Here is a 16,106-nt window from a genome sequence, read left to right as displayed (position 1 = left end):
CATTCATGCTGCAGGCTGCATTTCTATAAGACCTATATGAACCCATAGAACAAGAGTTACTGCCAAAGTCAAAATATTTAAAAGGTGTTCCCTTGAATGTCTCTCTCTCTCTCTCTCACACACACACACACACACACACACACACACACACACACACACACAGAAAGAGAGAGAGAGACAGAGAGAGAGAGACAGAGAGAGAGACAGAGAGAGAGACAGGCTATACTGACAAATGGTACACTGTCAGTTGTAACACATACCAGCATTTCAGATTTTTTTTTCTGAGCCAAAGTATATATGATGCTGATAACAAGAGGCAATAAACAGAATGTAAAAAGTACAAATAAGAAAGATGAAATATCAGAAGCAAGGAAAATAATCTCTGATGCTCTGTATTCTATGCACACCACAGATTCAGAGAAACAGGAGATCAGCTGTTTTTATGTACTGGCATGCAACATGGCTGGTCCTACAGTTAGAGAGTCTGTGATTACTATCACAGGCAAAAGATTTGGGGCATCAGGAAAAGGAAGCAAATTGCTGGCCTGAATCTAGTAGGTGCCTTTTTAATCAATAGTTTTGCCTTGTTCATATTTAGAGCATGCACTTGTCTTCACTGGATCTGCTCAAATTGTGATTTACATTTTGATCTAGCCCACTGTATATGTATTGCCAAGGAGGTGAGAGAGGCTTACGGGATTTTCTATCTGAGATACCAAAATATGTTCTTCAGCCTTGCATACTGTACATCATGATGACAAGATAGGATGGGGGCTTTCTTTCATCACCTCAAACAGTTAAATGCTTTGGCCAACACTTACATGCATATCTTTCCAGGTGAGAAAAAGGAGCATCTCATACATGTAGAAAACAAACACATTCGTGGGAGTCTAGGCTAGAAACATGATTTTGTATGTCTTTGTTGCTGTTGTTATGCAGTACCTTTTTGACATGGGGAATCTTTGAAACCTGGAATATTAGCTAAAATGTGAAATGGTACAAATAAGGCTGTATGACATTAAGGATCTAAAGGCTGTTCCAAAATTAATGATTTGTATGGGTGTTCACTCGTTTTTTCTGACATATTTATTATTGCTTGATAGTGCACTGTTTTCCACACTTCTAAAGATAGCTAGGGTTGTTTTTTGATTCTGTTCTAATGAATCCTGTTCCTTCAACACTCCTATAACCCCATCATTAATTTCGACATGTAAAGAGATTCTAGGGAGAGGTTCCTCCTCATATTAGATTCTTCATGTGACCAAGAAATCTGGAAAATCTAGGTTCTTGCTCAAATTTAGAGATTACTTATGAGCAAGATTGTATCCTCTTCAAACATGCCATTGATTACATGGAGAAAGTGGCAGAGGATTTTGAGCTGGGCTCTCTCCCTCTAATCTTGTTGAAGATGCTAGATGCTATAATGGCTGAAAGGGCCTTTGTCTTGCAAAGGTTTACAGGGACCTAGAAACATTTGTAGACAAAACAAAGTGTCAGACTTTCTTTGTTTGTTTCAGAAGCACCACAGTACAATTAATAAAGATATCAAGTAGTTTTCACCCAATAACCATCCTACAACATCAAGAGCATTTGGGGCAAATAAGATTAAGTTTTCCATAGAGTGCCTTGACATAGGGCATAAAGTATGCTGACATAGATGTGAAGGTGGTTGTTTTCCAGACTTCCAAAGGGTTGTGTCAGTGCAACAACCTCATTTTCTTAGGTTCACTTTGGTTCTGCAAACTCTACTCCATACCCTGCTCAGTGACTTCCAATTAAGCCAGTTCTCCATTTGATAAAGAACTAAACTTTCCTGGGGTTCTGTCAATGTTTGACACATTATATATTTAAGAGATTTAGAAAAATAATAAAATGGCTATGGAGGTGCTGAAAAATTGTCCTGAAATTGAAGTATTTTTAGACTAGCAGCTGGGAAAAATAGCTAATCAACCAGCTCTGATAAGCAAGGTCAATTCATCAACAGTCATAGCAACTGAATGACTGTTTTGCTTCTCGAAGAATGTTAAGGTTAGAATTCATAAACATAAATATGAGAGTACAGGAAGTACTCTGGTTGTTGTTTTTGTTGTTTTCTATTCATTAATTACAGGAAGTAGGCCAAGAGAGCCATAAAGCCTCTAAGACACAGCCTGGTCTGGGTGAGCAAAACACAGGTGTGTGTCCATAGACTGCAACTCCTACAATTCTGCTTAGGGAATCTTTGGAAAATTCTGGGAGAATCCAAAAAATCCAAACAGCAGACATGTGGATGATGCCCAACTCTATCTCGCCTTGTGATCTAAATCTAAGGGGCTGTATCAGCTCTAGATTGGTATCTGATGTCGGTAATTGACTGGTAGAGAGTGAATAAACAAAACTAAATTCAGACAAGACAGAGGTGCTCCTGCTCAGTTGAAAGGAGATGAGGGAATAGGGATGCAGACTGTACTGTGTGGGGCTGCACTCCCATTGAAAACACAGGTACACAGTTTGTGGGTGCTGCTGGATTTGTCATGTGAGCAAGTTTTGGTAATGGTCAGGAGTGCCGTTGCACAATTAAAACTAGTACATAAGCTGCACCCATTTCCTAGAAAAGTCTGTTCTGGCCACAGTAATACATGCCCTAGTTACATCCCAGCTGGATTACTGTAGTGTAGTGATCCAGATGGATTATTGCATGTGGGGCTGCCTATTGCAAGTGTCTGGAAATGTCAGTGGATCCAAAATGCAGCAACCAGATTGTTGACTGGGGCTGATACAGGGATTACATAACCCTCCCTTCAGTCAACCAGCCAACCAACCAACCAACCAACCAACCAACCAACCAACCAACCAACCAACCAACCAACCAACCAACCAACCAACCAATCTATCAATCTATCAATCTATCAATCTATCAATCTATCAATCAATACCATGCCCCTGATATGAGTTCAGCACCAAAGACTTTGAAGTGGATTACTTGCCTACTACACACACACTCTCTCTCACTCACTCTCTCTCTCTGTGTTTTCTGGGGGTATAAGAGGTGTACGTGGGTTTTTAACTACATGGGGGTCTGGCACCCCTAATCCTAACATTGTTGAAGGGATGAGTGTATTTAGACACAGTACTTCATCTCTGAAAGGCGGGTGGATTTTTAGTTGTTTTCTAAGCAAGAAAAAAAATCACAAAATTTTGTGTCTGTGTGTGATTGTGTTTGACTTTGCTTAGTTTATATGAGGCAATCATGGGTTTCCTCCATATTCCACCTAAAAACAAAGCCTCCCAGTTTCCCATCACCAAAATACTCCAGATTATACCGTGTTATTCCCAAAGTATTTGGGGACATAGCAAGAAGAGCAACATTTCACCTATAATTCATTTATTTTTAAAATACTGGACTCAAAACTCAATTACATGGGTCTCACAATATTCCTCCTCCTACAAAGAGGATGTAGTTTTGTCCACTACTTGCTGCATGGACTGTATTCCTCAATACATGCACCCACCCAACAGGTCTGACCCCACTGACCTTTTTGTTCTCTTAAATTAGTGGTTCCCAACACTGGTAACTCATGTGTTCCTGACCTGCAATTCCCAGAAGTCTTCACCATCAGCTATGCTGGGTGGATTTCTGGAAGCTGCAATCCAAGAACATCTAGGTTACCCAAGGCTGGGAGCCACTGTTTTGATTCAAATCCAAGACATGTGTTCTGCAAAGCTTCTTTGTCACTGTAACAATTATCTAGGAAGTGTTCTAGAAGCATAAATGGTATACTTTATGAGCAAGTACCCTTAGAACTGTACTTTAGAATGGTCCTGCACAAGTGTATGCTAATAACATAGCTCTAGGGGCTCCTTCTTGGAAATTCTATCATTAGTGCTTCTGGGAGGCTTTCTGGAGTGCTGTTATGTGGCCAAAACACCATTTGCGAAACCTAAAACTTAGATTCTGTTTTCAGGAATGGAAGGAAAATAAATCAGTGAGAAAACAAGAGGATGAGGAAATTATAGGGGTATAATTCTAGGGGTATACATGCTGGGAACTGCATCATCGTTTTTCCCCCCAACAGGCTTTCCAGAATGTTATTTCACCAGTGAAGAAAATGCTTAGAAAAAGTGTGGTGTAGATTTTTTTTAAAAGGATATCAGTAGGTGGAAGCAGGCATGGGGGCAATGTTGTCTTTGTTAGTCTCTGAGAAGTAGGAGGGAATCTTCCATGTAGGAGAAGGTGAAACAACAGTGTAACACATAAGTAATATATAATGCAAAGCACCCAATGGGAATAGATCGCAACATGAAAGGGAAAATCCCGATTAATCAAGTTCTATAGTAAATTTTCTTCCCCATGGTGTCATGAACATATTACCTCATTCCATGCAGTGACTACATGAGGGCTCTTACAATATGTGCATTTGAACAGTTGAGAAGGATAAAGAAGGTGGAAAAGGTAAAATAGGCAATTATCATTATCATCATCATCTTAGAACTACAGAGATGTTCTATACAAAGTAAATATCCATGATCCAAGCAACAAACCACTAAAAGAGTTGTTCTGTCGCCTAAAAGAGATTTAAACCTTCACTTCTGTCACTCATTCTCAAACATATTGTTATGAAGAGACTGCCAATCTGAGAGTGACATGGTTATTGGTCCTGTCGTGCATCAGAATAGTTTTAGCACTTCTAAAAGTGATTGCTTTCAGACACATGTGACAGAAGAGCTCTCTGCTGGACAATACCACAGTCCTTTGTGATATCATCCAAACCAGCAGAAATTAGTTTGCTTCATGCAAACACATGTCAGACTGTTAGCATCAGTGCACTTTCGTCATGATGGCTAGCTCCAGACTGACTATATAGCTTTTTCACCCATATATATATGCTTGCTCTGTCTACATCTAAGGTAAGAAAACAACAATTTATGAAATACATTTGACTAAGAGTGTCACTGAGTTTTCAATTCCCTGTCAGCTTCAAAAACTATTCTATTTCAAATGAAGAACTGATTTCTTCCTTCCACTGGCTTCAAATTGGATATATGTTGTCTCTCCATACACTCGGGCATTCCAAAGATATGGAATGTTGTTTTCTATATCATTTGCACTTCTTTCTTCATTTCAGGTGTATATTCACTGTCTTGCAGGGACTGATGTACTGTGGATTTTTTGCCACATTTTGTCTAGACAAGCTGTGTATAGATTTCATCCCTCTCAAACGGTGCAAAAAATTCATTTGTATTGGTTTTCTCTTTCTGCACACCTGAGACTATGTTGTATGCAACAAGAGATGACTTGTCTGCATGTCTAAAGAAAAGCAGTCCTGTGGCCATTCTTTGAGGCACTTTTCTGCTCATTTCTTTTAAATATTGTTGCAATTTCCCCATGGTTGCTTTGTTCAGTGCTGTCCTTGGATGTGCCAAATGCACAGCAGGAGGGCAAACATATCATTTTCAGATCCCTGAACTCAAGAGGTTCTCATTTCTCCCATATGCCTTGGGCTGATATTCTCTATCAAAGAACCACAAGCAAAATTCACCACTGACTTACTCCATTCTTTATGCTTTGAATTATATGGAAGTTCAGCTGCATCTTAAATTTCACACAAAAAAAGTCTTCATTCCAGGTCACTAAAATGTTTCAGTTGCTATGTTTATCAAACAACAATGTCATGGAGATCATGTAGGCAATTGTCCTTTCATTGGACATAGATAAGTAATGTTTGTTTATTCTGGACTACAGCTCCCAGAATTCCACTGCCAGCTGACCATAATAGTTGTTGGATTCTGGGAACTATAGTAAAAAAAAAGTATGTCACATTTATGAGTGGGTATCAGTACACCTTGAACTTCTCTATCCCTTGTAGAGGCTTCAATATTATAACATGTTACTCAAAGACAATGAGCTGCAAAATTCTATAAAATGCAGCCAAGCACTATAAAAAACAGTTATGCGTAGACATTAACTTAAGCTGCAACAGGCATATTGTTGGAAATAAAACAGAGTATTTAGTTAAGATGCTGTTGTTTGCACCTAGATCTGTTAAGATTTACACACACAGAGGGGAAAAAAACCTCTAGTCAAAATTCATGAAAAATGAACACATCTTTTTTTTTTGTTACTTCCAAGCAGTCCATGGGTGGTTTGTCTACTTGGAGAAGGGAGAAAAGAGAGTGCTGCCTTTGCCAGGATGAAAAGTGAAAAAAGTGAGAAATGTATTCATTTGTTTGATTTATATGTTGTTGTATATTCATTAAGTAATGTCTGACTGGCATGGACCAGAGCACGCCAGGCCCTCCTGTCTTCCACTGCCTCCCAGAATTTGGTCAAATTCATGTTGCTAGCTTCAATGACACTCTCCATCCATCTCATCCTCTGACGTCTCCTTCTCCTCTTGCCTTCACACTTTCCCAACATCAGGATCTTTTCCAGGGAGTCTTCTCTTCTCATGAGATGGCCAAAGTATTGGAGCTTCAGCTTCAGGATCAGTCCTTCCAGTGAGCACTCAGGGTTGATTTCCTTTAGAATGGATAGGTTTGTTCTCCTTGCAGTCCAGGAGGCTCTCAAGAGTCTCCTTCTCCACCACAATACAAAAGTATCAATTCTTCGGCGGTCAGCCTTCTTTATAGTCCAGCTCTCACTTCCATAAATCGCTTCTGGAAAAGCCAAAACTTTGACTATGTGGACCTTTTTTGGCAAGGTGATGTCTCTGCTTTTTAAGATGCTGTCTAGGTTTGTCATCACTTTCCTCCCAAGAAGCAGGTGTCTTTTAATTCCGTGGCTGCTGTCTCCATCTGCAGTGATCATGGAGCCCAAGAAAGTAAAATCTGTCACTGCCTCCATATCTTCCCCTTCTATTTGCCAGGAGGTGATGGGACCAGTGGCCGTGATATTAGTTTTTTTGATGTTGTGCTTCACACCATTTTTTTACACTCTCCTCTTTTACCCTCATTAAGAGGTTCTTTAAATCCTCCTGACTTTCTGCCATCAGAGTGGGATCATCTGCGTATCTGAGATTGTTGATATTTCTCCCACCAATCTTAATTCCATTTTGGGATTCATCCAGTTCTGCCTTTAACATGATGTATTCTGCATGTAAGTTAAATAAGCAGGGAGACAATATACAGCCTTGTCGTACTCCTTTGCCAATTTTGAACCAATCAGTTGTTCCATATCCAGTTCTAACTGTTGCTTCCTGTCCCACATATAGATTTCTCAGGAGGTAGATAAGATGGTCAGGCATTCCCACTTCTTTAAGAACTTGCCATACTTTGCTCTGGTCCACACAGTCAAAGGCTTTTGCATAGTCAATGATGCAAAAGTAGATGTTTTTCTAGAACTCTCTGGCTCTCTCCATAATCCAGCGCATGTTAGCAATTTGGTCTCTAGTTCCTCTGCCCCTTCGAAATCCAGTTTGTACTTCTTGATTTATATACCATCCCTCTAGTGGAAGGAAATGAAGTGGAAGAAGGTCAGAAAAGGAAAGGGAAAATGACACTGCCAAAGTGCAGGCTGGAACTACACATTGCAGATAACTCATAATAAGCTTTTCACTGAAGGTTATCTGCAAAACAGAGCAAAATTGCTCCTACCACACTTTTTTAGGATTTGGTCACATTGCCAATTTACATCACTTCCAGTCCTGACATGTTTTAAATCTCTGTAAAGTCATGTGGTATATAAGTTGTTAGGTGCATTATCTTTGATTTAAATTACTTTCATGAATTTCTGGTAATTAAAACTGGTTTAGGAAGCTAAACTGGAATCGACTCAATTTCTGTTCTGTTTGCAGAGCATATTCTTGGTTAATTTTTTCTTTAATTGTTTTAGAAGTATGTGATACATCACAAAATTGAGTGTCTATGAGGCACCACTTGGTGTCATAACAGGCGCTAGAAACCGTGGGGTGAACACCAGAAAGGTGAGTCCACCTGATTCATTATGGGAAAATGGGAATGGGGGGATAAGACTTCTAGTGCATTCAGCAGGAATGAACTGACTCTCCTCTGTATCCCAGTACACTGCTCTGAGCCCAATCTGAAACTGCTCTGTGCACTAGTCTTCTGCTGTTCTGCTGGCTCCATTAGCTCAATGGAGAGAATGAGATAGGTGGTTTTAATGCCAAATGAATTGATTAAGGCACTGGTTCGTAACCTTGGGTTACTCAGGAGTTTTGGACTGCTACTCCCAGAAGCCTTCACCACCAACTGTGCTGGCTGGGGTTTCTGGGAGTTGCAGTTCAAAAACATCCGAGTAACAAAGGTTAAGAACCACTGGATTAAGGGATGCATTTTAAGAAAGGGTAAAAAAAAATTAAGAAAAAAAGGGAAAGGGAAAGGAAAAACAGCAATACCTCTGCCACTCAGAATCCACATTGGCACAAATTAAAAGAACAGTGATGTTCACATCCATAAAGCTGCATTAAATTGATATTTTAAAAATATCTGCCAGTCAATTTAAAACAACAACAGCACCTCACTTTGCAGCCCAAATAAACTAAATTCACCTGCACATCATGTGTCTGGGAATTTATAAACCAATTAAAATAATGCTTAAGTAGATTTAACTATGGTTCTTATTGCCAGTAAGACTGCACCCTTAATGTACAAAAATGAAGCTGGTGGCTGCCCCCTTTCAGGCAAGAACTATGCTAGCTGATCAGAGCTGAAGTAGCTGGGAAGTGTTGTTTTTGCCCTGGGAGGTTCAGCTTCAATGACTGCACATGAAGTTGCACATGAAGCAGGTTGCACTTTCTCCTCTACAAGGCTTGCTTGTCCGAGGAGCAATTAGATGGTGGCAGCCGAAGACTGTTGGCAGCAGTAACAGTGGCGGTGGAGTTCCTGGTCGTCAAAGATGCTGCTGCTGCTGCTGCTGCAGTGCTACCTGGCCTCTGCCACCTAGCCACCCACTGGACAAGCTGGGCAAGCAGGCCCTGCATGGTTCTCTTATCCACCAGAAGCGCTGCTCAATCAATGACATCAATGCATGCTATATTAAAGCACAGTAAGGTGTACATGATGTGAAGCAATGAAAGTAAGTTCACATTTGATGCTAGCTTGAGGCAAACATAGTTCAATCTACCCAATCTGTGGAACAAAACCCTCTCCTTCTATGCTGGCCAGTGCACAACATATCCAGGGTTTATGTAAGCCATGTTACATATAACTAACATATATGTTCTTATTATTATTTATTGAGGGTACGTATATGTTTGACACTTTTTAGATAATTGTAATTGAGAACAGTTTATGTACATCATAATAAATAAACAAAAAATCAGCATAGTGCAACAAAAAATCAACATAATTTTAATTTTACGGTCCCTGGCAAGATGTTCAAAAAATACTATTTTGAGAATTTGCTCAAAGGTTAAGAGGTCCTTCTGTGAAGCATCCTGTTGGATTGTCCTGCCAATCATGTGAAAAGCATAGTGTAGTAACAGCAAGGATAGAGGATTAAAAAGGCCAGGGTGAATATCTTACTACTTACCATACTTACTAAGCAGGGAGAGGGAAAACTGTAGGTTTTTGCCCCCAGGGAACATCTAAATAACTGATAGGTTTGTGCAGAGGTAGACAACAGTTAAGGAAGCCCTTAAGGTAGCCCCATTGCAAGCAAGTTTTCAAATGAGTAGCCAGGTTAGTCCCTTGCAGCGGAAAAACAAACAAACAAAAAAAAAAACACCTTTGTCACACCTTGAAAATTAAGGGATTAATTGTAGTTTGACGTCAGTGGATTGCAATCTCCTTCTTCAGATGCTCATTGTGAATACAATCAGTCCAAGGAAAAGGACTGCTATACATGAAAAATCAGGCTGTGATAAATCTGTTGGTTCCAAAGATGGCATAAGACTGTTAGTTTTGATTCCAAGTTACCCTGTCTCTAAAACTTTGTATCAGCATGCATCTCTTTTGGGCTGATAAGTAGAGTGTTCCAGCCTGGAATGTGAATATCTCTTATTTCACTTTCATTTTATTTGTCAGAAATCCTTAACTATTCTTAATCCATCCAGAATACATTTGTGGAACTACCTTTTTTCTGTTCCACAGAGAAGATCATGCATAGCACTGGATGATATTTTTTTTTCCTCCAGGTACATCTCTGTATGCCTTTTTCTGACACTTAAATATTAACATATTTTCTTTTCATAAAATATTTGCATATATTTTTAACATGTATGCAGCATCAGTTGTGTGCATTTGAAATATATGTTTGGTTTTCTGTCCATTTTTCTCTAATATACATTGCAAACTTTGGAAAAGTATGGATTTCCATGGCAAGTTGTGCTCTATTGCGTTCTGGATCACAGGGTTATGTGAAATGAATATTTATGTACAGAAAAGTGAACCTAATGAACTTATTTTCCATTCCAAGCTACAACCACCAGTTCCACTTAGAGATCTACAAGTAGATCTAGAGATCTACAAGTTATCTTCTCTGTCAGCTGTAGCTTCTGTATCATCTTAAATATCAGCCTTATGTACAAATCATTACATTTAACCAAACAGGAAACTTGGAAAACGTGAATAAGCATAATCAAGTTATCTGTGCATATATATAGGAGAAACCATAGGTGAAGCATCAGCCTTAGTAGCTAATGGGGCGGGGGGGGGTGCTTTCCATCTCTGAATCACATTCTACCAAAGATAATAGTGCCCAAAGTCAGGTCCTACTTTTAGGTATAAGGGTACACTGGGGAAAATGGTATGTGGACATGTGAACTGGACTGGCCAAAAAAATATATGCTCTATGGACTGGATTATTTACCAGTAGAATGGCATTGAGGAAATCTTTGTTTTATGTCATAAACAGCATAAATGAGTATTTCCTGTTGACAAAAAGGATTCCTTCCAGCTTGGACTTTTGCATGGTGGAATGACCCTCCCGCCCCCTTAAAGAAAGCAGATACATAATTGCTGTGGCAACAAGGCAACAAGACTGAGCTGGAAGGCAATGGAACAGCGTGGACAGGCCACATGGTTCGATTCCTTCAGTGGCTCTAGCCCAGAGTGTACCTGATAAGATGCTACAGCCACATTGTGTGCCACAGAGCAAAGGGGTGATTTACTTTCTGGAAATAAAGAAAAATGCTGCAGTTCACTTTTTTTCCCAGTGTGCCATCTAGCAAAACAGAAGTGAAGGGGGAAGATATGGAAGCCAAGCAAAATGCAGGACAGTAAGGGGCATCAGTGGAACAAAAATGAATTGTGGCTTAGGACAAGGAGACTCGGAATTCACCCAGCCCAGAAATAAAGAAACGACAGAGGTTGTTGGGTTAAAACTTCGGCCACAGCTTTATTAAAAATTTTAACTAAATTCCCCATCTACAAGGGGGCCTAATGTAGTGCAATATTTATCCAAATCTGACGTAGCCTTTACCTCCAGATTCTAATGTGTTTTTAAATTCTATTTTTATTTTTTCTTCTATGTTTAAAATTTTTAATTGTTTAACTTATTAATTAATTTAAAATTATATGTCTATTTTTATGTTATGCTTTAAATAATTTTGATAATTTGATTATTTTTGATTTATTAATTTGTAATGTTTCTGGTCTTTTCCTTTCCCCTTCTTTTTGTTTGATATGGAGTGGAGGGCCTGCCCCCCGTGGGGGTCCTCGAAACATCAGAGTGATTACAGGTAGAGGGAGATATGGCATTGGCACAGTTCCTACTTGTTGGAGAAGAATGGTGAACAGATGTTTGAAGGCTGTTCACTGTTCTGGCACTGTGACCAACCGTCAGACTTGAGGTAGTCAGACCAGCCATCCCTCTACTCTAAATCTGGTGCTGTTGAATGCCAGATCTGTATCCAACAAATCTCAGATTATCCAAGATCTTATCCTGGAGGAGGATGCAGGCCTGACATGCATAACTGAGACTTGGATGGGTGGGGAAGGGGGTGTTCCCTTAACCCTTGCCTGCCCTCCAGGTTATTTAGTGCAACACCAGGGTAGATTGTAGGGGTGGGGAGTAGCCATTGTCTATAAAATCACTCTAGAGGTTGTTAGGTGCTCCGCGGTGGTGTGTAGGTGGTGACACCTACACATGTCGATTGGGGCCAGGGATGGTATTGGGATTTTGCTGGGCTACTGTGCTCCCCGTGACCCAGCCATTTCTTTACCGGAGCTGGCGGACTTCATCTTTGTGGCACTGTTGGAATCTCCAAGGCACTTGGTCTTGGGTGATTTCAGCATCCATACAGAGGTGGAGGTTTCCGGTCCAGCTCTTGAGTTCTTGGAAACCATGGCTTCCTTGGACATGTCCCAACATGTCAACAGCCCCACCCTAGTGTGCGGTCACACGTTAGACCTGGCATTCTCCCCTGAGTAAAGTGAGTTCGGTCTGATAGTGACCGTCCTTGTGTTGGTCCCCTTGTCATGGTCTGATCACCACATAATTAAATACAACCTCTCAGTGGCTCTCCCTCTCCGCAGGGAGCAAAGATCTATTTTAATAGTCTTCCCTCAAAGGTTACTGGATCCTATAGGATTCCAGGATTCCATGAGAGGGATTCTGGCTGATCTGACTGGCGCTCCTGTTGAGGCTCTGGTTGATGGCTGGCTTGCCACTGCTACCAGGGCTGTTGACACATTCGCTCCTAAATGCCCTATCCATTGCAGAGCTTGGATAGGGCTCATTCAGAGCTCGTTCAGCAGGTCTTTTCACCGTTGTTTGTATTTTAAACTCTGCTAATTATAAAAAGAATGTCAACTTCTACAACAGATGAGCCTTGGCCTGACTTTCTGATTGACCTTTGGACATGTTCAGACAGCTCCAACTCTGAAGCCCAGTGCTGGGTACCCCTCTGGCATAGTTTGGCTCTTTTCATGGTTGTTTAGCTTCCCTTCTATTGGCCTTTCATTCTCCCTTAGGTGGAAAGGCAGGGCAACCATTGCTGCCACCAAGAGGAACCCATTCTAGGCTGCTTTACCACAAACAGCAGCAGCAGGGAAGTGGAAGGAAAGGCAAGACTACTGTAGCGTTCGTCTTTATTATGTCAACGGTTCATGTTCTGTTCTGTTAATTCTTCCTGCATATTCATGTTGTTGAGAGGCGGAGCCGAGAGAGAGGTGAGAAGAGTCAGAGTCAGAGAGTCAGAGAGGGTATGAGTAGAGTGGGAGAGTGGAGAACGGGACACAGTGTGGAGTTTGGGGAAATCTGAGAGGTGATTAGAGTTAGGAGTGTATTATCAAATACAAGATCGTTGTTAATAATAGATTTATCTAAAGAAGATATTCATGAATCACTATAAATTTCTGTAATCAATCAACAAAAGTTATCTTTAAAAGATTTTGAAGTGTGGACCTGAATCTTCATCTTCCTGAAGTAATGGTGATTTAGTGATCACCTGGTGGCAGCAGTGTAAAAGAGGGGATTGTTTGCCTTCGTGTGCTCTGAGTCTTGATGGTCAAGCAAGGGGCCCAAGGGTGAATGCCACAACTACCACCATATGTTCCATGAGAAATGGGAAAAATGCAAACAGTCATAACCTGTGATGGAATAGGTTATACAGGACCATCAGTTTGGAGACATGTTATACAGGAGGGTCTTACTTTTATCCCTAGTGTAAATTGTGGAAAGGATAGCAAACAGTGCAATTGACATAACCACAGCAAAAAAGGAAAGGGAAGACAGGCCCTTATGCACTAATTCTGAATTAAAGCTCAGACAAGAGAAATGCAGATATATAGCTACAGTCACATATACTCATTTCTGGTAGTAAGCTGCTCCATAACCTAATTCAAGTAAGAAAGATAAAAGAAAACTATAGAACACAAATCCTAACTAGCTATAATTTTCCCTCAAAAATTGTTCCCTAGCTCTAATCCCCTCCTCCAATTTTTGACTAACTATAATCACCCCCCCCCACACACACAAATGATTGGTTGGCTATAATTTTCCACCTAAAATTGTTGGCAGAGTGGCAACAAGGGGATGTAGATGCTATAGTGGCCTCTGTCTATGCTTCTCCTAGTGCCCCAATGGTATACCAGGCAGACCTTGGGTTTTTTCGGGAGGAGGTAACTTTCTAGCAGCTTGATCTTTCAAATTCAATTCCTAATGCACATGTAGATTTAGGGCGTGAGAGGAATAGTGGTAGACATACCTTAGATGACTTATCTATCTGGATTTGTTCTTCTACATTACAGGATGGTCCTACTTTTCCCTCAAAATTCATTAGCCCAAGGAAGATCCTATGTATATGCACACAAATGTTCTTTTAGATTCTGTTTTTCTTTCAGTTTATAGTGTAACTGCTTTCCTTGTAGAGTTACAATGTACAATGTTAGTGCCCAGGATTTCACTATTCTATTGGTGCAGCGTATTGTATTTCATGTGAAATTCACATATGTGAGGAGAGAACAGAGGAATGGGGAGGAACACTTGACTCTGAATAAGTGACAACATACAAGCCAAATATATTTGCTTATGCACCAGATCTTCTGCCTGGGGAGAAGTGGCTTGAGGCAATTTATGAGCTTGGGGTGGCAGAATTCACACCTTTTGCACAACAAGTCTCCACAGATAATCCATGATCTTTTTGGAGCAAATTTTTGTGCCCTTTAAATTTTGATCAAAGTCCTTGTAATTCCAATCTACCATCCACCAATTTGCAACAAAGTTCATTATGCATTTCCAACTGGATTAATAGACTTCAACTCAAAAGTTTTCAGTGTTCTTTTCATCATATTGTTTCAGACACAATGATGATACAGAAAACTGACGTTTTTCTCTCCGCCACCAATGTCTAAATTTTCTAATATCTCCATTTCCAGATTACAATCATAAAATAATTTAAAATCCAAATTATGTTCTTATCAAAAATGTTTTGATAAATCTCCCCACATTGATGTCCTATCTAACCTGCATTTTGAGAAATTCGTCCTTATTCTATTATTCTGTTTTTTCTTTTCACCCTAATCAGCAATTTTTTTTTACAATAATCAGTGCACTATTGTTTCGATAAAAATAATTTTGTGATATTTTGTTGTGGAATGGAACTGTAAAGGCAAGATGAATGAAACCCAGTATGATTAGTTCTGGAGTGGTTGCTGTAGGAGTTTCTTACAATGTAAGAATATGTAAATATTTGCTCTGTTCATTATATGGTTTAAATTATTCATTATATGGTTCTCTAGTATGGTATTACATTGGTAACTAATATGATAATGTAACCTGGATTGAACTGGATCAGTTTCATTATTACTCCTAAGCCAAGTATGTGGAAACCTTGGGATGCCCAGAAACTTTGGATTTTGACACCTAGAGGACCATACCACCATGGCTGAAGACAAGTGACATAGCATTTGTCTTACACATTTTCACTTATTTCATTTGTTTAGGTAAAAAAATTCAGAAAGTTTCTGCCTGCTGGGTAAGATTACACACAAAAAAGTGTGTGCTTGCCCCCCATTCCCAAACTTTGACATATCTTTTGTGAAAAATCAAGGAACTGTCTCCCTATGAAAGCTGTGTTTCTGCAGAAACCTTGTATGCTCACAAGAAGACTCACATTTTCAACATCCTGGTCTTCTGAGTTGGATGGTTGGAAGTTTTTCTTCTTGTTGTTGTTGCTGTTGCTGTTGTTGTCATTGTTGTTGTCATTGTTGTTATGTGCTGTCAAATTGGAACAACCTACAGCAACCCAAACGGAGCTGTCAAGTTAAAGGAGAGGTTTTACCAGTTCCACTCCCCCAGCGATCTGTGGTAAACATGATGGAGTCATAGCAGCCAAAACTCCACAGAAAATTGTACAAGCTAAAAAGCTAGAAATGTATGCATTATAATTTTGATATATTCTGCTTTTGTTTAAGATAATGGCCAGAAGCTTTTTGCATAGTCAAACTGGTGAAAGGGAAGTTGTGTAAGTCAACATGCAAATTGGCACGAATGAAAGCATTCCCATGTGGATTTCTTGCTGCATACCAGCTGGGCGGTGACTTGGTCTATGACAAGATATTCAAACAGGGTTTCATTAATTAGTGGCAATTTGTTTCTGTGAGCTAACACCATTCTATGGCATAACTATGCAGCACAATTTTGTCTAATGTTTATCATTGAATTATATGTTTCATAGAAGCTGTCTCTTGATCTTTCTTCTAAATTCAATATTTATATTCTGCCA

Source organism: Pogona vitticeps, chromosome 3, assembly GCF_051106095.1.
Source record: "Pogona vitticeps strain Pit_001003342236 chromosome 3, PviZW2.1, whole genome shotgun sequence".
Taxonomy (NCBI): Eukaryota; Metazoa; Chordata; class Lepidosauria; order Squamata; family Agamidae; genus Pogona; species Pogona vitticeps.
Note: the sequence above shows the minus strand (reverse complement) of the source record.